Below are 23,706 nucleotides of genomic sequence, written 5' to 3'. Positions count from 1 at the left end.
GGATTTCCCCATTGAATTCAATGGGGATGCAAAACCCACAACAAAAACCCAAGCGTTGCAACATTTGCGGCGCAATCGCTGCGTTTTCGCCGCAAAAATCCCAAAACTGGAAGAAAAAACAAAAACATACTTACCCAGAACGCCCTCCTTCTTCCTGCAGTCTGGCCTCCCGGGATGACGCTGACCTCCCGGGGTAGGTTTGAACGGCTTTCTTTCCCAGCGGAGTTTCGAGATTTTTCGGACGTAATGTCCAGGTCGCACATGCTGCGTGATTTTTACGCAGTGTATCCGTCTCGTGGGATCCTGGCCGAAAGAGCAGAAGACACAGCAAGGCTCTGTTCACATCTGCGCCCTGGCTTCTATTTATACAGAAACCAGGACACAGCGCTTTTCTTCCCGTCAAATCTGACAGAATCTGTGACGGAGGCTCCCATCAGAATGTAAACAGAGCCTAACAAAGCCATGGGCAAAGGGATAACATATCATTATTACCTAAATACTTGCGTTATCTCTTCATTTTATAGTTATTTCAGCCAGATCTATGTAAGTCGGAATATAGAATGAATGACATTCCAGCTGTTTTTGCCATTTTATCATGAAGAATTTGGAGACATTGAGGTTACTAAGTAGCATATAACTTTATAATACAATACTTTTCCAATGATAGATTCATTGACATCTGTGCTTAGTAATTGCATAAAATAAACTCAAATAACATTTACAATACTTCATTTTTTCCTCTCATATATACTTGCATAATACTGGTAAGATCGCGCCTGTGAATGTCTGATTTGCTGGCATCCCAAGATGGATGTAGTACAGTATGTAACTTGGACTTGATCCCATCCTGTAAAATAATTCAATTAGAGAAATAGTTTCCTAGGCACCAAAGCAGTTCTCTCTGCTGGGCAGTGCGGTATTCCCTAGTTCCAGCGATGTCCTCTGCTGTCATCTCTCCATACTTTAATACTGTAGGGTCTTTGTTCAAACAGCACATGAACCCGTAGGCAGCTAAGCTCTGATTTCAAGGTTTCAATTAAAAAAAAGAAAAATCGCTTAATAACATTATGTTTTTGTGAAGTAAGTAAAGATTAGGTTTCAGAGAACAAATCTGGATTTGCTCTTAAGAAATACCTTAGTTTTAACCTCTGTGTTTCTGGGCGAAAAAACTAAAAGAATTATTTTCACTCTTTGATAAGGTTCATTCTAAAAAAGATATATCAAACATTTCAAGTGTGTATAAAAACCTATTATGTGTATCCTAATACAAAATCCAATTTGAAAAGTGGACATATAAGGAACAGACATTCTTATTTATTTTCATATTTATCACTAATGTTTCTGGAAGGCGTTATGCACATTTAATATCTGTTATTTATAATATTATAAATCTGTTATTTATATAATATCTTGTTATTATAGTACAATGTCTCCCAGCTCATGATAAATGTTTCAATTATTATTTCTATTTTTTTGTATAAAACAGTAGTACATGTGATATCTTATTTTAATATATTTTATTAGGGAAAAGTGGCATGTCAACCACTAAAACCACAGAAAATTTGTCAATCAGTAAAAAGTATGTCTTCAGATACACAGTTAAGCCAAGTTCAGACTTGCAGAATTTTTCCGCTGCAAATGTTGGTGCAGATTTGGGCAATTACGCAACGAATCTGCACCAACATTTGCATATTTGAGAGGTAATTCAGACGTTGCAGATATCACAGCGGATTTGCCACAGATTTCAGTTTTTGCATTGCAAAGGCTGAAATCCAAAGTGGAATTCCGCTTCTTCTCCACAATAGAATGAGCATGCTGCAGAGGGAAAAATCTGCACTGCAGGCTAATTTATGAACAGTTATTTTCTACAACGTCTGTACTAAGTTTCCTAAAAATGTATAGAAACAAATGTAAAAAATGTCTGCTGCAGAATTCCAATGTAGACTGTCCGCAGCGGAATTCAACGGCAATTCCGCCACGTCTGAATGTGCCCTTAGGGTATGTTCACACGGGCTATTTTCAGCCATTTTTAGGGCCATAAACATCCCAAAAAACGGCTGAAAAATCGGAAGCAGAATGCCTACAAACATCTGCCCATTGACTTCAATGGGAAATACGGCATTTTGTACTGACGGGGCGTTTTTTTACGCCTCACTTTTGAAAAACTGCATGTAAAAAAACGCCCCGTAAAAAGAAGTGCATGTCACTTCTTGAGCCGTTTTTCATTGACTCAATAAAAAAACAGCTCCAAAAACGGCCGTAAAAAACACTAGTTTGATTAAAAAACAGCTGAGAATCGAGAGCTGTTTCCCCTTGAAAACAACTCCGTATTTTCAGCCGTATTTTCTTAACCGTGTGAACATACCTTTAACTGAACACCAGGAGAGGGCGAGAGGAGGGAGGATGAAGTAGCAATATATTCTCTTTGCCTTAGATCCTGCCTGTGTATATGAGACTCATGCTGTGAGATGGGTTGAGGAGCATCAGGTGGCTGATTGGTCAGAACACACAGCACAGCTGTGCTGGAGTGGGAAGGAAAAGATCCCCAAAAAAAGCCAGGTTGCACATCTGTGACTAATATGCCACATCCCGTCAGGACAAAAGGACAAAATGTGTCACAATATGGTGAATGCCAAGTGCAATGGTTTCAGAAAACCCCTCCACTAGTTTTCTACTGGCACAGTATTAAATCTGCTAATTGTTTGTAGTTTTATAGGAGTATTTGCAAAGATAATGGGGGGGGGGGGATTTATCAACCTTTCCACACCAGTTTTCTGGCATAGAAAACTTGCAAAAGGGCAAAAAATGTTTGCCATTTTTACGCCACTCTCGCCACTTTTCTGTAGGGAGGCATGCCTTCACAAAAAGGATGGGGCCACAGCAGCCCAACACATTTATTAGTGGAAATCTACGCCAGCTAACAGCTGGTATAGATTTTACTCTGTGGGGCGTAGCAACGTAGAGGCCCACGCTGGGCCCCATACCCTGCCCCTGATCAGGCTACCCCCCCCCCCAACGGACAATTAAAAGAAAAAACAATAAAATAAGAAAACAAAAAGAATGCTCATCTCACTGCTCCTCTTCTACCCCTGGGTCTCCTCAGCATGACGCAATTTACACAACTCACTGACACGGAGAAGCGTTGGGACGCTGTATGCGACCGAGCACTGATGACGTAAGTGTTGTGTCACATATAAAGCCCTGACACTGCTCGGTGTCAGGACCTTGTATGAGCCGTGCTGGAATGCTAAAGGGACTAGGAGGATGAGTATGTGTTTTTTTTCTATTTCATGGCCGATAGGGGGAATAGATGGCGCATGGCGGCAGTTTTTGTGGTGCAGGATTGGCCGGAAGAAGCAACACATTTACATAGAGGTGTTCCTCTCTTAATAAATGTGCTGCATCTTACTCCAACTTTCTTTCTATTAAACTGGTGTATAAAACGCCAGTCTTAATAAATTCCCCCAATACATGGTCACTTAAACCAACCTAGATAAGGTAGTTGACTACTACCAGCCTCCTTCAGGGAGACCCCTACTGGTTCCGTGTTAGTACGGATCCAAATTACAGTTCTAATGGAGTTACCATAAAAAAAAACAGAGCGTACTCCATCGGAAGATATTTATCATATCATATTCTCCTCCTAGAAGCATTACTATTTGGCAAGTAATACAGAACACAAAATGTGAATATACGATGTGCAATACTGTTCTGTATTGTGTGCCCTATCCTTATTCATATTGTGCACGGTTTCTTTTTTTCTCTGAATGCACTAAGCAATGAAAGTTCTCATTCTCTTTGCCATGACTATATCCAGAGATATGTAAGTCCAATTTCTCATGCGGTTTTCTCAGTGATAAAAAGGCCAATTAAAACACCCAATTACAGTATAGTTATACAGTAAAGCTAAATACAAGTTCCTGGATGATGGTATGCCAATCAGAATGAAAACCTTCATTGTTTATGTAGCTGACTGGTGACTGATGCACTATAGAAACATGTTTTTTACTATAAGTAATTTTTCCTTTCTTTTAATAACTAAGGCCCCATGCATACGACCGTAAAAAATCTCCGTAATTGCGGATTGTAATACGGTCCGCAATTACGGACCCGCCCGGTACTATTGGCCACGGACACCTTTCCGTATCGCTACGGATAGGTGTCCGTGCCGGGAATTATGGAGCATGTCCTACTTTTCGTTTTTTACGGGCTGTGCTCCCATACTTTGCATGATGCCTTAATTAGGGTTTTGTGTTTTTTTTTAATTTCAATAAAATACTTTTTATGTCCTTGTATTTTTTGAAACTTTATTACTTCTGCCTTATTAATAGCCGCTGGTGGAGCTTAATGTTGGCCGATGCAGAGGCTAACACTAACCCCCATTATTACCCCAGTACTCACCGCCACTAGGTGTACTGGGAAGAGCTGGGTACGATCCAGTATCCGGCCATCTGTCGTGATGGTTTGGCACTGGGTACCCGCAGGCTGTTATTAGTAAGCTGGGAAAGGCCAAAAACAGTGTCCCTTCCCACCCTGGTAATGCTAGGCTGCTGCTGCTGTGTTGTATCTGGCTGGCCCTGAAGGCCAGGTGCTAGCGACGCCCCTGATAGCGGACAAGATTAAGACATGTATTACTCAGGAATACCTAGAGAAACGCACGTCGAGGCGCAGTACATTCGCTCTAACTAAACCTTTTTAAAAGACAAGTAAGTTACATTGTTATTGATATATATCCACAGTTAAAAATTACTATTTAACTATGCCTAGTATATGATGCTATATCATTCTACTGATACATAATATCGTCTTTGCAGCCTATAGAGTATTTACTGTTTGCAAGTGTTTTATTTTTTCATTGCATACTCAAATGGTCTGTGCTACATACCCAGCCACAACGCCCTGATTTCCTCTTATACATACATCTGTGCATCCATCAGGATTTCTTCATGTTATGGACTATTTCCTATGTATACTTACCCAAGTCTATTTAATATAGCGATGTATTTTGTTGATACCATTGTTCTTTGATACATTCTGCTTATATGCTTATTTACATTGTATGTAACATTCATGTTTCTGTTTTTACAAAAATATTTAATTAAATAAAAGATTTATATTTTATGTATTCTTTTGGTCTTCAGGCTCCTAATTTATTCGCTGTTTGGTTTAATGTTTTTTATATTTTGCAGATCATTTCTACGACACGGATACACCTCCGTAAATATACGCAAAGGAAATGAATGAGTCCGCAATTTCATCTGTAATTACAGATCCGTAATTATGGATGAAAACTATGGTCGTGTGCATGTGGCCTAAGGCCCTTACAGTGCAATTGGTTGAAAATATACTGAGACATTGTTGTCTTTCTAAAGTTATAAATGAAATGGATAGGTTCTACATAAGATATAGGTACAACTTGAAATTAAATTGTCCCATATTGGAGGGTTAAACCCCTTATTGAATAAATACATTTAATGGGACACTCCAGCCAAAACTAAACTTTCCCATCTATACCATTATTGTATTCCATGTGTTAGTCTCTCTCCTGTTATTTTTCTTTCTATCTCTATATATCAGACTGGGATGGTTGCTTAGCATCAGTGTGAATCAGGCTCGGTGACACGCTTTCTCTACTTGATTCTATGGAGATCTATGTGTCACCCATCACAGACTTGAGCAGTTCCTGTACCACACTAGTTTTGCACAGGTGGGGGGGGGGGGACGGACTTCTAACACCTGCTACCGCTGATACTTAGAGAGGTTCCTGCCACACAGGTATAAGGGTATGTGCACACACACTAATTACGTCCGTAATTGACGGACGTATTTCGGCCGCAAGTACCGGACCGAACACAGTGCAGGGTGCCGGGCTCCTAGCATCATAGTTATGTACGATGCTAGGAGTTCCTGCCTCTCCGTGGAACTGCTGTCCCGTACTGAAAACATGATTACAGTACGGGACAGTTGTCCTGCAGCGAGGCAGGGACTCCTAGCATCGTACATAAGTATGATGCTAGGAGCCCAGCTCCCTGCACTGTGTTCGGTCCGGGACTTGCGGCCGAAATACGTCCGTCAATTACGGATGTAATTAGTGTGTGTGCACATACCCTAACGTAGAAGAATATAGTGCAGGCTCCGTGTCTGTATATTTATGGGTTCTCAGCTTATTTAGGAGAAAATAGAGAGAATGATAATCCGTGTCCCCCAACATTCAGCATTAGTATGGTCTTTAGCTGGTCATGTGGTGCTGTGCTGAAGCATCATGGGATTGATAGCAAAGCAGAGAGGAAGAGAAAGCTGGGAAATCTAAGAATCAAGATGGAGGCTTTTTTGAAGACAAGGCAGCAGTTCAATAAGTAAGTACAGAATACATAAAAGAAGTGTAGAGCATCGTATACAGTGAGGTGGGGAATGCAGACATGGAAAGTTGTATTTCCACCAGATGTCTTCTTTAAAATGCCACATTAAAAAAACAAAAAACTACTAAAATACTTTACCAATCAGTGATCAGTTCGATCATAGTACTCTTACATGGACCAAGCTAAAATCATTACCACTTAATAAAAAAAAATATCAAATATCACACGTGCTGAATTTTCCTACAGTAGGCTTGACAAGGGTGGATGTCTGGTATTTGGCATTCTCTTACTTGCTTAAATTTAATCTGAAAAGAAGCATTTTTTGTGAATGTTTTTAAGCGCTATACAAACACATTTGTTTGTTCAGTGATAGAAGTCTCCATCAGAAGGACAAACACTCACTTTTAAAAAAAACAGTGCAACTATAAACTGGATAATACAGTAAACTACAGTGTTATTTTAAGAAGGAAGCGAGCTGTATTAACAATAATACCCAATGATCCAATCTTAATACAGAGCAAACAAAATGACAAGTAGTAGAAAACAAATATTTTTTTTTATAACAAATAACTGTATATATTGTGCCATATAGTTCTTATTGTCCTGTTTGATTGTTACTACTCTGGCTATAGCTGAAATTCTATATGCATGGTATATCTTCTCATGAATGTTTCATTAAATACATAATGCAAACAGGAACAAATTAGGGGGCAACTTTGAATTTTCAACCTGAAGCAGAAAACCAGCCTAGAAGATCTGTACTGTATGTGCAAAATCATTCTTTATTTGCTCCGGCCAGGGGCGTAACTAGCAAAGACTGGGCCCCATAGCAAACTTTTGACTGGGGCCCCCCCCCTCTGCTGGGTATCACACAACCCCCCCCCCTTGTAGATAGTGCCTCCCTATAGATTCCACCACACAGCGCCCCCCTATAGATAGCACCATACACAGCCCCCCTGTAGATAACGCCATACAGCCCCCCTGTAGATAACGCCATACAGAACCCCTCTGTAGATAACGCCATACAGCCCTCTCTGTAGATAACGCCATACAGACCCCCTCTGTAGATAACACAATACAGACCCCCTCTGTAGATAACACCATATAGCCTCCCCCCCCCCAAAAAAAAACGGCCTATAGTGTGTCCTACAAAAGACATGTATCCCCTCTCCACAGGATATCCACAGGATAGGGGATACATATGTGATCGCTGGCAGCGATAAGGAGAACGGGGGACCGAAAGTCCCCCGAAGTTCTCCATGACGAACCTCGGACTTCCGGCGTCTGCGCAATAAAAAAAGGAGCGCTGGTCACGCATGCGCACAAGCGCGACCAGTGCGCAAGTCATTTCCATGGAGCTGCCGACACAGACCCCGGAAGTCCGAGGTTTGTCATGGAGAACTTAGGGGGGACTTTCGGTCCCCCGTTCTCCTCATCGCTGGGCGTCCCAGCGATCCCACATGTATCCCCTATCCTGTGGATCGGGATGCATGTCTTTTGTAGGAACAACCCCTTCAGTGGCGTTGCGCTGTAGCAGCCATAGCGGGTGCTAGCGGAGCCCGCGGCCATGGGATGGGGCCGTGCCGGCGGGTGGCACGGGCCCCCTCATGCTGCAGGCCCCGTAGAAGTCGCTACGGCTGCTATAGCGGTAGTTATGCCACTGCGTATAGGTTTGTACGGCGTAAAACTACAGCTCCCAGCATGGCCGGAACAATGGTAACGATATGCTGGGAGATGCGGTTTCACAAAAAAAATCATACCACCATCATCTCGCTGCAGATCATACAGTGACTACAATACTGATTAGAGGCAGAATAAACATTTACATTAAGTGACTCACCGGTGACGTCTCAGATTCTAGTTCTTTTCTTCTCCCTCCGGTTCAGACATCTATGATGGATTTCTCCCGGCCATGACCCATTTCTGCAGTTTTCCGTTTAGATGTCTTCAGCTTCTCACTTTTAAAACATTTCTGCACCTATAAACAAAGTTAAAATTCTCAACACATCTAAATATAACTGTCACACACACACACACACACACACACACACACACACATACACACACACACACACACACACACACACCGTGCCCCCTGTAGATAGTGACCTACATAGAAGCCCCTGTAGATAGTGCCCACATATGGACTTCAGAGCTGCAAGGCAATAGTGCTAACCACTGAGCCACCGTGCTGCTCTACATATAGCTTCCCCTATAGTTAGTGCTCCACGTATAGCCCACCTCTGTAGATAGTGTCTCACATATAGCTCCCCCTGTATATAGTGTCCCACATATAGCCCACCCCTGTAGACTGTACACTACATATAGACCCCCCTGTAGATAGTGGCCCACATCCCCACATACAGACCTCCCCTGTAGCTAGTGCCCCACATATAGACCCCCCCTGTATATAGTGCCCCACATATAGACCCCGCCTGTATATAGTGGCCCACATATAGACCCCCCTGTATATAATGGCCCACATATAGAGCCCCCTGTATATATAGTGGCCCACACCCCCACATATAGACCCCCCTGTAGCTACTGCCCCACATATAGACCCCACTGTAGCTACTGCCTCACATATAGACCCCCCTGTATATAATGGCCCACATATAGAGCCCCCTGTATATAGTGGCCCACACCCCCACATATAGACCCCCCTGTAGCTACTGCCCCACATATAGACCCCCCTGTAGCTACTGCCCCACATATAGACCCCCCTATATATAATAGCCCACATAAAGACGACCCCCCCTGTAGATAGACCCCCCCACTATAGATAATGCCATTCACATTCTTATGAGGAAAAAAATATATAAACTTGACATACTCACATGATCCCGTTCCCACGCTGTTCACTGGCGATGCAGACATGCTCTCTTTTGAGCATGTCTGCAGGAGCTGAACGAGCGTCCTCCAATGATGCTGATTGGCGGGGCAGAATGACTTGCCCCGCCAATCAGCACCTTCCAAGCATGGAAGCGGCGCGATGATGTCATCGCGCCGCTAGCCAATCAGTGTCATTGTAAGGCACTGGATGGTCAGGCACGGAACATGCCCGGCCATTCAGTGCTAATACATGTATTTGGCTGCCGCTAGCACTGGGGCCCCCTCCGGTGATAGCGACACCTACAGGCATGAGAGGGCCTGTGTAAGGCTCGGCGGCGCGGGCCCCGCAGTAGCGGCGCTACCGCTGTAGCAGCCATAACGGCTGCTAGCGGCGCCACCGGGCATTTGGGTGGGCGTGTCGGCTGGCGGCACGGGCCCCCTCAAGCCCCGGGCCCCGTAGCAGCCGCTACGGCTGCTACCGCGGTAGTTACGCCACTGGCTCCGGCCTTTATACATCTCCTATAATGTGTGGGCAGTCACACTCTGACCTACATTTCCTACATAGTTGCAGTTATCACACTAAAATAATACAGTTGTTCTATACGGTACACTTCTAGACCTAATATCTGCCGTTGAAAAAATAAGAACTACCAAAGTGATGATGCACTTTTGGACAAAACATCCTACAAATTAGAGGAGTAGACCATCCCTGTCATCATACCAGGCTACAGACAAAAGTCAACATATTATAAAAGATGATCCAATAGGTAGAACCCACAAGAAAAATAGTAGAGTATGGAACCAGAAATGCAACAGAACTGCAACTTTAACCCCTTCCTGCACCTTGGCGTAAATGAACGCCCAGACGAGCAGTAACCGCGCACCTGGGCATACAGTTACGTCCGTGCTTTAACAGTTAACCGCCGCGCGGTGCTACAACGCAACTGTGCAGGTTGTCTGCCCTGATCTCCCCATTGCCGATCAGCGGCCCGTCTACGCAGAAATCGGCAATTAACCCCTTCGATGCGGCGGTCAATTGCGATCGCCACATTGAAGAGGTTTAGAGCAGATCGGCAGCCCCCCACATGCAGCGGGGGCTGGCGATCCTTGTCACGGCAATGGCCTCCGGGCTACGTAGGTAGTGTAATGTGTTCTAGCAGAGATCAGAGCTGCAAGTCTAAGTACCCCCTAGTGGGACAAGTAAAAAAAGATAATAAAAATGTTTTAAAAAGTGTAAAAATAAAAGTTATAAGTGACATAAACAAAAAAAATGCTTTTTTTTCCTATAATAAGTCTTTTATTATAGGAAAAAAATTAACACGTTAAAAAAAGTACACATATTTGGTATCATCGCGTTCGTAATGACCTCAACTGTAAAACTATAAAATTAATTTTCCCGCACAGTGAACACAGCAAATAAATTAAGTAAAAAAACAATGCCAAAATCACTATTTTTTGGTCACCACTCCTCGCAAAATACACAATAAAAAGTGATCAAAAAGTTGCATGTACCAATAAAAACTACAAACCGTCCCGCAAAAAACAAGCCCTTACACAGCTTTTTTGACTGAAAAATAAAAAAGTTATGGCTCTCAGAATATGGTGACACAAAAAATTATTTATTTTATAAACAAGTGATTTTATTGCACAAACGCTGCAAAACATAAAACAATTATATACATATGATATCGACGTAATCGTGCCGACCCGCAAAATAAAGTAAAATGGTCATTTATAGGCCAGGGTAAACAACATAAAAAATAAAAATAAAAAAACATTGTCAGAATTGATGGTTTTTGGTCACCTGGCTTGCCGAAAAATGGAATAAAAAGTGATCAAAAAAATTGCATGTACCCCAAAATGGTACCAGTGAAAACTACAGATTGTCCCGCAACAAATAAGCCTTCACACAGCTCCGGTGGAGAAAAAATAAAAAAGTTCTGGCTCTCAGAATATGGCGATGCAAAACGTGCAGTGTTCCAAAAGCGGATAAGATCGGGCACCATTTATCAGTGCAACTCCAGCCACACATCTGCAGATTATTATTTATTTACCCCATTATTATACCCTCTTATTATTCCCTGATGTTCTCCACGCAGATTACATATGCCACCACATTATAAACTGAAATACCATTAAAACGCCAAACAGAAGTAACAAACTAAATCTGCGCGCCAAATGCCGCTTCCTCCATTCTGAGCCCTACAGCGTGCCCAAACCGCAGTTTACGTCCACTGACACTGATATGTCAACGCCATACCTGGGAGAACCCGGTTAATATTTTATGAGGTATTTGTCTTCAGTGACACAAACTGGGCATAACATATAGTGAACTAAAATGGCATATCAGTGGAAAATTTAAATTTTTACTCTGCACCTTCCGCTGCGCATTAAACCCTTCGCGCACCACAACATGGGGGGGGGGGGGTGATGTATGGAGCAGGCTCACGTGAAAAATAAAGAATTTAAAACTGCAAAATCGCTGTTTTTTGGTCACCTTGGCTCTACCAAAAAATGTAATAAAAAGTGCTCAAAAATTTGTATGTACCAAAAAATGGTACCGCTCGTCCCGCAAAAAATAAGCACTCACACCACTCTATTGACGGAAAAATAAAAACGTTATGGCTCTTGGAAAGCGGGGAGGGAAAAACTAAAAAGGAAAAGAAAGAAATGGTTCAGTCCGGAAAGGGTTAATTACTTTCTAATGAAAAACCATTTATGACCACATGTGGGGTGTAGCCGTACTCGGCAGAAATTGCTTTACAAATGTTGGGGTGCTTTTTCCTCCTTTATCCTTTGTGAAATTGAAAAAATGCAACATTTTAGTGGAAGAAATTTTGATATTCATTTTCACGGCCTAATTCTAATAAATCCTGGAAAAGACTTGTGGGATCTAAATGCCCACTATACCCCTAGAAAGATTCTTTAAGTGGTGTAATTTCCAAAATGGGGTCACTTTTGGGGGGTTTCCACTGTTTCGGCCTCTCAGGGGCTTTGCAAATGCAACGTGGCGCCCAAAAACCATTTCAGCTAAATTTGAGCTCCAAAAGCCAAATAGCACTCCTTCCTTTCTAAGCCCCGTTGTGGGTCCAAACAGCAGTTTGGCTACCTTTTTTCAGAAAAAAAGTAGATTTTTACCTTTACAGAATAATTCCAATGAATTCAGCAAAACAACTGTGGCGTCAAAATGCTAACTTTACCCCTAGAGAAATTCCTTGATGATTGTAGTTTCCAAAATAGGGTCACTTTTGGGGGGGTTTCCACTATTTTGTTCCCTGCAGTGCATTGCAAACGCGACACAGCACTGAAAACTATTCCAGCAAAATCAGAAATCCAAATGGTGCTCCTTCCCTTCTGAGTGGGTCCAAACAGTAGTTTATTACCACATATAAATCGCTATAATCGGGAGAAATTGCTTTACATATGTTGGGGTGTTTTTTGTAAAAATGAAAAATCTTTAAGTTTTTTCAGAAAAAAAGTAGATTTTCATCTTCACATACTAATTCAAATAAATTTAGCAAAAAAATTGTGGGTTCAAAATGCTAACTATACCCCCAGATAAATTCCTTGAAGGGTGTAGTTTCCAAAATGGGGTCACTTTTGGGGGGTCTTTACTGCTTTGGAACCACAAGACCTCTTCAAACCTGACATGGTGCCTAAAATATATTCTAAAAAAAGGAGGCCCAAAAATCCTCTAGGTACTCCTTTACTTCTGAGGCCAGTGTTTCAGTCCATTACCGCACTAGGACCACATGTGGGATATTTCTAAAAACTGCAGAATCTCGGCAATAAATATTGAGTTGCATTTCTCGGGTAAAACTTTCTGTGGTATAGAAAAAAATGCATTACGAATGAATTTTGGCAAAAAAATATGAAATTTGTAAATTTCACCTCTACATTGCTTTAATTCCTGTGAAACGCCCAAAGGGTTAAAACACTTTCTGAATGCTGTTTTGAATACTTTGAGGGGTGCAGTTTTCAAAGTGATTTATGGGGACTTTCTAATATATAAGGCCCTCAAAGCCACTTCACATCTGAACTGGCCCCTGTAAAAATAGCCTTTTGAAATTTTCTTGAAAATATGAGAAATTGCTGCTAAAGTTCTAAGCCTTGTAACATCCTAGAAAAATAAAAGAATGTTCAAAAAACTATGCAAACATAAAGTAGACATATGGGAAATGTAAACTAGTAACTATTTTGTGTGGTATTACTAACTCTTTTACAAGCAGATACATTTAAACTTAGAAAAATGCACATTTTTGCAAATTTTCTCCAAATCTTGGTGTTTTTTACAAATAAATATTGAATTTATCGACCAAATTTTTTCACTAACATAAAGTACAATATGTCACGAGAAAACAATCTCAGAATCACTTGGATAGGTAAAAGCATTCCCAAGTTATTACCACATGAAGTGACACGTCAGATTTGAAAAATCATCTTCGTCCTCAAGGCCAAAACAGGCTCAGTCCTGAAGGGGTTAAAGTATCTATAGTATTTCTATGTCCTAATAAACAGAATGAAGCCACTCACTTATATAACAATGTCTGGTTACAATCATCATTGGATTACTTCTATTAATAAATGCAATCATGAAATTGTGGAAAAAATAGGAGGAATTAAATATGCTCATATTCACAAGACTTCTTTTTGTTTTTTTAAAGGGAATCTGTCCCAAGGTTTATGCTGCCCCACCTGAGGGCATTATAAAGTAGTGACAGAGACCCTCATTTGAGCGGTGTGTCTTTACTTTTTTTCTTGCAGTAGCTTTCACATAACTACTGTTTATCAACGTGCTCCCCCCCCCCCCGCTCTCCTGCCGCAGATTGACAGCTTTTTCCTTATACTGTGCATAGGGAGAAAGCTGTCAATCAGCAACGTGTGGGCAGACGTAGCTGGCAGCTCATGAATATCGAGGTCTCCTAAGCGCCTGCACATCATTGATAGGACTCCTGGCTAAGCTTGCGCTGCAGCTGATAAACAGCGATTTTATGAAAACGACTGCAAGCAAACGTAAGAGACACACCTCGCTATAATCAGGGTGTCTGTCACTGCTCTATGCCACCATCAGTAAGGGCAGCATAAACCTGGTGACAGATTCCCTTTAACATCAAATCTTATGCCAGTGTACCTTCATCTATTGCACACTTTATGCTACCACCAAAGTAATTTAGTAACAGCTGAGAGCTAATACTTGTTTTATCTTAGGCTGGATCAAATACCCATCAGGATGCAATGCTGCTTGCCAACACTGCAGCCTCAGGGTATGTTCACACGCAGTGACCAAAAACGTCTGAAAATACGGAGCTGTTTTCAGGCGAAAACAGCTCCTGATTTTCAGACGTTTTTGTAGCAACTCGTGTTTTTCGCGGCGTATTTTACGGCCGTTATTGGAGCTGTTTTTCAATGGAGTCAATGAAAAACAGCTCCAAAAAGTCCCAAGAAGTGACATGCACTTCTTTTTCGCAGGCGTCTTTTTACGTGCCGTATTTTGACAGCAACGCGTAAAATTACACCTCGTGGGAACAAAATACTGTAAAACCCATTGCAAGCAAGGGGCAGATGTTTGCAGGCGTATTAGGGGCGTTTTTTTCAGGCGTAATTCGAGGTGTAAAACGCCCGAATTACGTCTGAAACCACTGCGTGTGAACATACCCTCACTGCGACCATCCATTGCTGTTTATACTAAATCCCAGTCTGGACTAACTAAATCAACAGGCAGATTGCCCGTCACTGCAGGAGCATCACCTTGTGCCATTGGAACAGCAGCAATGCTGCTGTAAAGTCTAAAAACACCCTATCATGTTTCTTTTCTTGTCTACACCAGATCACCACCCAGATCTGCTTACAGGGTTTGAGGACATAAGTGATCTATGAAGTAATTATGTGTAAACCATACAATGGGTTTTCAGCAGTGTAATAGAACAGCTATGCACCAGCTCTGCTTGCCAGGCGTGAATTGGGGGAGGCCATGAGTGAGTTCAGTCTCTGGTCGCTGAAGAGCAGGGATTAGTGTAATAACTCATAGTGGAAAGTATCCCATCAAGATACCCCCAAAGAGGAGGCGTTAACCAGTGCAGTAGAAACTATGCACAGCTACAACAAAAGAGCAAAAGCGGCGTCACTGTATATGAACTGATATTTTACAAAAGGGACATGACTGATATTCTTGTTCCAATTGTTACCATTCTCTGTCTTATTATTTATTATCTGTCTTGGTTTCTCTTGGTGCCCATAGCATGGGTTTCTGAATGTGCCCACACCCTTGCTGTCAGATGGACAATCATTCATTTAACCAGTTCAGGACCGGGCTATTTTGAGCCTTCAGGACCGGACACCGTTTAGCCATTTTTTTAGCACGGGTTTAAACGGCTATAACTTTTTTATTTGTTGGGCTAGCGACATAAGTTTTGCAATGTTTTTTTGCAGACAATGCAGGTCTCTTTTTATTATGATTTTTATACACATCCTTCTTGCTATTTTAGAATTTTTAGGCTTAAAGTTTGAAAATAGTAGAAAAATATGCTTTTTTACATCTCATTTCTGGTAATGATATACTTTTACACTAAAATAGACCCTTTATTTGTGATCATAATTGTCTACTGTTAAATTTTTATATATTATATGTCTATTTTAGCAAAAATGACTGGCGGGGACGACGACATTTATTTTGGGTTGGTATTTTATGTGTATCATATTATCAAGTTATTTTGGACGCGAAAAAGAAGTGCAGGACACTTCTTGGGACGTTTGTGGAGCCGTTTTCCATAGACTCTATTGAAAAAAAGCTAAAAAAAAAGGGCCGTAAAAAACACCTCGAATATCGCAAGTGGCACAAAAAACGTCCAAAAATCAGGAGCTGTTTTCTCTTGAAAACAGCTCCGTATTTTGAGAAGTTTTTGACTCTGCGTGTGAACATACCCTTACACCTTATTTTTCTCTCTCGTCTATCACAGCAGCCCAGTTACAGGGAAAAATCAGCCCTATTAGGCGGAGTTCACACGGGGCGGATACGCTGCATAAAGTTACACTGCGTATACGCCCTTGTGGTGCAGTTTTCACCCGGAATGTCCGCTGCTAGCAGGCCGGCCTCCTGGGATAACGTTTCATCCCAGGAGTCTGTTGCAGCCTGTGATTGTCTGCAGCAGCGGTCACATGGGATGAAACGTCATACCAGGAGGCCAGCCCTCTGATGTCATCCAGGCCAGCCTCCTAGGATTACGTTTTATCCCATGTGACCGCTGCTACAGCCTGTGATTGGCTGCAACAGTCACATGGAATGAAACGTCATCCCAGGGGGCTGGCCTGGTGGAAGAAACACAGACTTCTGGGTAAGTATAAGATTTTTTTTTTCTGAGTTGCGTTTTTTGCAGCAGAACTGCTCCGATTCCGCCGCAAACAACTACTATTTGTAGTGGGTTTTACCTCCCCTTTGAATTCAATGGGGAAAACCCGCAGCAGTATTTACGCAGCGTGTGGATAAGATTTGTTCTAATTCATCCACTTTGCTGCTACTGTATTATGCTACGGATTTTCTGCAACTAATTTGGTTGAGGAGCATCTGCAGCATTTACTCAACGTGTGAACTATCCCTAATGATGTCACTAATCGGGCTGTGCTGGATCTAGTTAGACCCAGTAGCAGCCTGCCAGTGATGGCATCCAGGTGACCAGCGGTGCAGCCGCTGCCTCTATTCTATGCACAGCGCTCATTGAGCATTATGTAGAAGCAATCCAAGAATATAGTAGAGGCAAAAGTTGCTTCTTCTATCCGCTCTTCAGGGTCCCCAGCAGTCACTGACTGCCGGGCACCCGACACTCAGCTGCCGATCACTCGGGCAGCCAGCTAAAACCTGCGCCGTAGATACACTATCAAAATATAATGGATTAAATCAAGTCTTATATTCAATCCCAAGGATCTACTCCCACTAACTGTGTAATTATTCCTATATTTAACAGGAGAATTGATTATTAATCTTCATTCATATACATTAACAGAATTATAACTAAACCCCATCAAGGACATACAAAAGTGAGTTAAAAATTAATCCATGGGCTCCCTTATTTTTGAAAATATGAATATTATATTTTGAATCTGCTAATCAGCAGATATAGCTTACAGAGGAGAGAGGAGAAAGTGTTTACATATTTTTGTTTGTGGAATTAGAGTTAGTACTCCAGTTGGGAGGAATAACTGTCCATTTCAATGGCGAGAGGTAGTCACTATATAATCTAGATATTGAAAAGGTATACTAATAGTTGTCTGTTCGTTTGAGTGCAACTGGAGGTATTCCTCCTAGAAGAATTCAGACAACATTTACTATGAATTATCTAAGGTAATGTATACTCTCAATATTGGAGAATGGAGGTATTCCTCCTAGTGTTTAAGCAGACTATCTAGAGCAGGGGTCTTGCAACCTGTTTTATACGGTGTGCTGATAAAAAAAAAATCCAAGATGAAGTACTCTGTATGCCGTCCTAAGGAAGCGCTACTCTCCCTGCTCTCCCCCTGTGTCTCCCCGCTCCCCCATGTGTCTCCCCGCTCCCCCCTGTGTCTCCCCGCTCCCCCATGTGTCTCCCCGCTCCCCCTTGTGTCTCCCCGCTCCCCCTTGTGTCTCCCCGCTCCCCCCTGTGTCTCCCCGCTCTCCCTCCGTGTCTCTCCACTCTGCCCCTGTGACTCCCCGTGTGTCTCCCTGCTCTGCCCGTGTCTCTCCGCTCTCCCTCTGTGTTTCCCCACTCTCCCCCTCTGTCTCCCCGTTCTCCCCCTATGTCTCCCCGCTCTCCCCCTGTGTCTCCCCGCTCTCCCTCTGTGTCTCTCCGCTCTGCCCCTGTGTCTCCCCGCTCCCCCTGTGTCTCCCCGCTCCCCCTGTGTCTCCCCGCTCTCCCTCTGTGTCTCTCCGTTCTGCCCCTGTGACTCCCCGTGTGTCTCCCCGCTCTGCCCGTGTCTCTCCGCTCTCCCTCTGTGTTTCCCCACTCTCCCCCTCTGTCTCCCCGTTCTCCCCCTATGTCTCCTCGTTCTCCCCCTGTGTCTCCCCGCTCTCCCTCTGTGTCTCTCCGCTCTGCCCCTGTGTCTCCCCGCTCCCCCTGTGTCTCCCCGCTCTCCCTCTGTGTCTCTCCGCTCTGCCCCTGTGACTCCCCGTGTGTCTCCCCGCTCTGCCCGTGTCTCTCCGCTCTCCCTCTGTGTTTCCCCACTCTCCCCCTCTGTCTCCCCGTTCTCCCCCTATGTCTCCCCGCTCTCCCCCTGTGTCTCCCCGCTCTCCCTCTGTGTCTCTCCGCTCTGCCCCTGTGACTCTCCGTGTGTCTCCATGCTCTGCCCCTGCGTCTCCCCGCTCCCCCTGTGTCTCCCCGCTCTCCCTCTGTGTCTCTCCGCTCTGCCCCTGTGACTCCCCGTGTGTCTCCCCGCTCTGCCCGTGTCTCTCCGCTCTCCCTCTGTGTTTCCCCACTCTCCCCCTCTGTCTCCCCGTTCTCCCCCTATGTCTCCCCGCTCTCCCTCTGTGTCTCTCCGCTCTGCCCCTGTGACTCTCCGTGTGTCTCCATGCTCTGCCCCTGTGTCTCCCCGCTCCCCCTGTGTCTCCCCGCTCTCCCTCTGTGTCTCTCCGCTCTGCCCCTGTGACTCCCCGTGTGTCTCCCCGCTCTGCCCGTGTCTCTCCGCTCTCCCTCTGTGTTTCCCCACTCTCCCCCTCTGTCTCCCCGTTCTCCCCCTATGTCTCCCCGTTCTCTCCGTGTCTCCCCGCTCTCCCTCTGTGTCTCTCCGCTCTGCCCCTGTGTCTCCCCGCTCCCCCTGTGTCTCCCCGCTCTCCCTCTGTGTCTCTCCGCTCTGCCCCTGTGACTCCCCGTGTGTCTCCCCGCTCTGCCCGTGTCTCTCCGCTCTCCCTCTGTGTTTCCCCACTCTCCCCCTCTGTCTCCCCGTTCTCCCCCTATGTCTCCCCGCTCTCCCCCTGTGTCTCCCCGCTCTCCCTCTGTATCTCTCCGCTCTGCCCCTGTGACTCTCCGTGTGTCTCCATGCTCTGCCCCTGTGTCTCTCTGCTCTCCCTCTGTGTTTCCCTGCTCTCGCCCTCTGTCTCCCTGATCTCCCCCTATGTTTCTCCGCTCTGCCCCTGTGTCCCTCCCTGTGTTCAGCTCCGCAGCATACAACGGTGCTGGACATGGGGAGAGCATGCCAGAGATCAAAGGCCCAGCGTGCCGGGTGCCGGAGGTTGCTGACCCCTGATCTAGAGTATCTAAAGTGCTAGAGGCATGACTCTTGAATTTATGAACATTGGAGACGTCTCCAACAGTTTGTTACCCACTCAGTATTAGGTTAAATTCACAAAAGCGTTTCCGTCTTGCGTCCACAAAAAACAGACACATTTTTCATGCGTTGCAGTTCTGCGTGCCATTAGTGTTTTTCCCGTGTGGCATCAGTTGTTGTCAGTGTTGGACGCATTTCTTTATTTTTTTTTCTCTGCATTTCAAGGAACTGATGCGTGAATCACGGACAGCACACGATGTGCGTCCGTGTGCTGTCCGTGATTTTCACGCACCCATTGACTTCAATGGGTGCGTGATCTGCAAAAAACGCACAAGAATAGGACATGCAGTGAGTTTCACGCAACAGAAACACGCTGCATGAAAAACACTGCATGTCTGAATGGCCCCATGGAATTGCATAAGTCCGTGTGACGGCCATTGTTGTAACGGCTGCCACACGGACGTATTCTACGTTCGTGTGAAACGATTAACAAAATACGTCTGAAAATACAGAGCTGTTTTCAAGGGAAAACAGCTCCTGATTTTCAGACGTTTTCTGAGCAACTTGTGTTTTTCGCAGCGTTTTCGCGTCATTTTTTATGGTTGTTTTTGGAGCTGTTTTCAATAGTCTATGAGAAAACGTCTCCAAAAACGTCCCAAGAAGTGTCCTGCACTTCTTTTGACGAGCCGTCATTTTACGCGCCGTATTTTGACAGCGACGCGTAAAATGACAGCTCGTCTGCACAGAACATCGTAAGACCCATTGCAAGCAATAGCCAGATATTTGCCGATGTATTGGAGCCGTCTTTTCAGGCGTAATTCGAGGCATAAAACGCCTCCATTATGTCTGAAAGGAGGTCGTGTGCACATACCCTTAGGGTATGTTCACACGGAGTGTTTTCAGGCGTATTTCGGGGGAAGGGGAGGTGTTTTTCAATGCCTCGAAAAACACCTGAAAAAACTGAAGCAAAACGCCTCCAAATATCAGTCCATTGATTTCAATGGGAAATACGGCGTTCTACTCCGACCGGGCCTTTTTTTACGCCTCGTTTTACAAAAACGGCACGTAAAGAGACGCCCGTAAAAAAGAAGTGCATGTCACTTCTTGGGATGTTTTTGGAGCCGTTCTTCATTGACTCGTGAAAAAGGCGACTTTGAATAAAAAACACCTGAAAATCAGGAGCTCTTTTCCCTTGAAAACAGCTCCGTATTTTCAGACGTTTTTGATTTTGTGTGTGCACATACCCTTAGAGGCATTCCTCTCGTAATCAGTAAAAAAAATGGAGGCTTTTCTCCTATGGCAGGGAACTGCAGCATGGCCCCATTCACTTATATGGAGCTGAGTTGCCGCTTCCTGCACAGCTAAACCAGCGCTGCGGCCCCTTTATTCTCAGGATTCAACATACCATCACTTCCTGAGATGGGAAGTGCTTGTTTAATTCTTTAAAGAGGCTCTGTCACCAGATTCTCAAATCCCTATCTCCTATTGCATGTGATCGGCGCTGCAATGTAGATAACAGTAACGTTTTTTGTTTTTTTTTTAAACGTTCATTTTTGGCCAAGTTATGAGCTATTTTATATATATGCAAATGAGCTTTGAAATGGACAATTTGGCATTTTTTTTTCGTTATGTCCAACTGGGCGTGTATTGTGTTTTTAACTGGGCGTGTTTACGTGTATGACGCTGACCAATCAGTGACCAGTCAGCGTCATACACTCCTCTCAATTCATTTACACAGCAACGATGTGCAGCCACATACACAAAGATTAACGTTACTGCAGTGTTCTGATAATGAATACACATGAAATCCAGCCTGGACGTCATGTGTATTCAGAATCCTGACACTTCTGACTCTTTTCTTTGAGATTTCCAGCAAGGGAAACGAAATCTCGCGAGATTACGGAGGTAAACGAGATTTTGTTTCCCTTGCTGTAAATCTCAAAGAAAAGATTCAGAAGTGTCAGGATTCTCAATACACATGACGTCCAGGCTGGATTTCATGTGTATTCATTATCAGGACACTTGATTAACGTTAATCTCTGTGTATGTGGCTGCAGATCGCTGCTGTGTAAATGAATGGAGAGGAGTGTATGATGCTGACTGGTCACTGATTGGTCAGCGTCATACACGTAAACACGCCCAGTTAAAAACACAATACACGCCCAGTTGGACATAACGGAAAAAAAACGCCAAATTGTCCATTTCAAAGCTCATTTGCATAAATATAAAATAGCTCATAACTTGGCCAAAAATGAACGTTTTAAAAACAAAACAAAACGTTACGGTTATCTACATTGCAGCGCCGATCACATGCAATAGGAGATAGGGATTTCAGAATCTGGTGACAGAGCCTCTTTAAGGCCGAGTTCCAACGTAGCGTAAACGCTGCGCAATTTCCACAATGGAATTCTGTGCGGAAATTCCACAGCATTTACAGAAGCAGCAAAGTGGATGAGATTTAGAAAATCCCAGCGTAGTTTTCCGGACGGAAGGTGCTGCGGGTTCCGTGTCGGATACACTGCGCAGTTTTTACTCAGCGTATCCGACCCGTGGGAACCCGGCCCATCAGGGCTGTTTTGGAGACGCAAGGTTAAAGACTTTCCATTTCTCTGCTATGGTTTTCTTTCAATAATATTCATCCTCTGATAACATATTTATTATAGTTCATTCAATATCACCATACATTCCGATACATTGGATAGGTGATAAATGTTAGATTGGTGACGGTCCAACTGCTGGGACCACCACTGTTTGATAGAATGGGTACCTCGGTCTCCCCAGGCATACGACGGTGGCAGGGAAAGTTTGTATGGAGCAGCGGTCGAGCATGGGTGCTGAAATTCCATTCAGACTCTTATGTGACAGAAACAGCTGAGTGCAGCGCAGCTGGAATACCCCTTTAAGCATCAATATTAAATATTAAGTAAGGCAATCAGATCATTAGTCCCAAACAATCAGATCATAAAGCTAAACCCAAGTTCTGAGTATGACACTAAGGACTCTCACTATCCATAACCAACTATCATCTACTCATTCTGTAAACTCACCCCTACCTATAAAGCATCCACAGCACTGTACAGATGTAGCACTGCCAAATTTACCATTAAACTTTTTTGGGCAGTCCCATGTAAAACCACAGATAAGACATGACGTTGTGCCAGATAACCAACTCAGCTCTACTACATCTGTATTATCTGCGGATAAATCTTGCTCTGTAATATGTACTGTACATCATGGACTTCTCTGCAGAATCACAGTATAATAGATAGGTCCATCATTATTTCCTCTAGCCTCCCACAACCACCGGCAATACAAGGCATTGCTCTATGCTGAGATCTCACACATTCTATAGGGGACATCCGCAGATATGATGGAGCCGGCTCTATGTGGCCCTCACTGAGGAGCAGGCTACCTGTTCACACCCTGCGCAGCCTCACCAGCTTCTCTGCAGTTACCACTGTATGACTATTGCACAAGCTGGCAAAGTGAATAACAAACAGGTATGACTCAGTGCCAGGCTGGAAGAGGAAAGCATGGCACAACAACCGTCTGTACACCTGGCCTCTCTGCACCTCCTTCACAGAAGCATTGTGGCATAATAGACGCTCGCTGCCTACCTGTTGCCTGTCGTAGGTGTCCGACTGTTCTTACTAGAAAAGCACGGTGTCTTGTGGCGCAGGCTTCTTACAGTGTTCCTCGGTGTGGAGGCAGTGCAGTGCACCGCAGCCCTTCTCTTCTGTGAGGACCCCGTTCTGGTATTTGCTGGTACACGAGCAGCTTGTGGTTTACCAGGTACTCCAGTGTTTTCTTCACAAAGCTCTGTTCTCTCGCTGGGGTTTAGCGACATCTGCCGGACAGATTGTGAATGACGGGTGAAGGTGGGCACGGTGCCCATAACTCCTCTATAAAAAATATAAATACTGCTCTGCACGGATGAGGCGAAAGCTACTGAAGACCAGTGTTTTGGTCCCAGATAAACAGACACTTTTAGCAGTTTTGTGCACTTTAACATTCCTACATTTTTGCCGGGCCACCAAAATTATTATTTATTTATTTTATAATTTATCAATGCGGTTGTTTTTTTTTTTTGTTTTTTTTACTGCAACCGCATTGGAAAACGCATCAAATTGCGGTAAAACCACATGTAGTTTTTTTTAATGCGGTTCTAACAGCACCTCAAGCTCAACACGTGAATCGGTCCTTAGGGGCCTATTATTCTGGGCCCCTCTGGTACCTTGGTGAGCCAGTCCAACCCTGCCTATTTTTAGGCAGTTTAATGACAATT

The 23,706-nt window shown here is 43.9% G+C and overlaps 1 protein-coding gene across 5 annotated transcripts in view; it reads right to left on the bottom strand.

The window, feature by feature from the left end:
* The window catches only part of ANKRD6 (ankyrin repeat domain 6), a 198,245-nt gene extending 175,019 nt beyond the window's left edge, over nucleotides 1-23,226 (bottom strand). For all 5 annotated transcript variants that reach the window (XM_075862144.1, XM_075862148.1, XM_075862147.1 and 2 more), the window contains exon 1: nucleotides 23,039-23,226. The gene's annotated coding sequence lies outside the window, so the exon portion shown is untranslated. The remainder of the gene's footprint in view (nucleotides 1-23,038) is intronic.
* Between the last annotated feature and the right edge of the window lie 480 nt (nucleotides 23,227-23,706).

Source organism: Rhinoderma darwinii, chromosome 4 (assembly GCF_050947455.1).
Source record: "Rhinoderma darwinii isolate aRhiDar2 chromosome 4, aRhiDar2.hap1, whole genome shotgun sequence".
Taxonomy (NCBI): domain Eukaryota; kingdom Metazoa; phylum Chordata; class Amphibia; order Anura; family Rhinodermatidae; genus Rhinoderma; species Rhinoderma darwinii.
This window is presented reverse-complemented; position numbering and strand designations above follow the sequence as displayed.